Below are 550 nucleotides of genomic sequence, written 5' to 3'. Positions count from 1 at the left end.
CTCCCGGGAGCTACTGTGTGTGAAGCTCAGATGGGGCCTGGAAATCTGCATTTTCAGCCCTTGCCACTGGTGATGCAGCCTAGCAATCCCACTCCACAATATTCCCTGGAGGGACCAGTCTGGCCCAGACTTACACACTTTGCATTACAGAAAACTAACAGATGCATGAAACTGCATACAAAGCAGATCCTCCACTGTGGCCCTTATGTTATAAATCAGCTTGACATCGTCAGTGTGTTCTCTGAGTCACGGCAATGTGCCTGCCAGTACCTCCTGCTTGCTTCGTGTTCAACACTGTGTGAACTTCGACCTAACCCTCCAAGTCTCATTTTCTTTATCTGTGAAAATGGGAAAAAGAAAACTGATATCACAGGGCAGCATAAGGATTAAAGGAGGTGAAGCGTTTAAAGGCAGAAAGGGTTTAAGGAGGCAATTAGGTAATTTAATTAGGTAATTAGGAGTTGCCCTGAGCCAAATCTGCAATCGTAGTGTTGTGAGGCACCCTCCCACAAGAAATGCACTTACACGCCACTTGTGCAGAAAAGGGCAG

The sequence above is a fragment of the Galeopterus variegatus genome, unplaced genomic scaffold (genome assembly GCF_000696425.1).
Source record: "Galeopterus variegatus unplaced genomic scaffold, G_variegatus-3.0.2 Scaffold15213, whole genome shotgun sequence".
Lineage (NCBI taxonomy): Eukaryota > Metazoa > Chordata > Mammalia > Dermoptera > Cynocephalidae > Galeopterus > Galeopterus variegatus.
Note: the sequence above shows the minus strand (reverse complement) of the source record.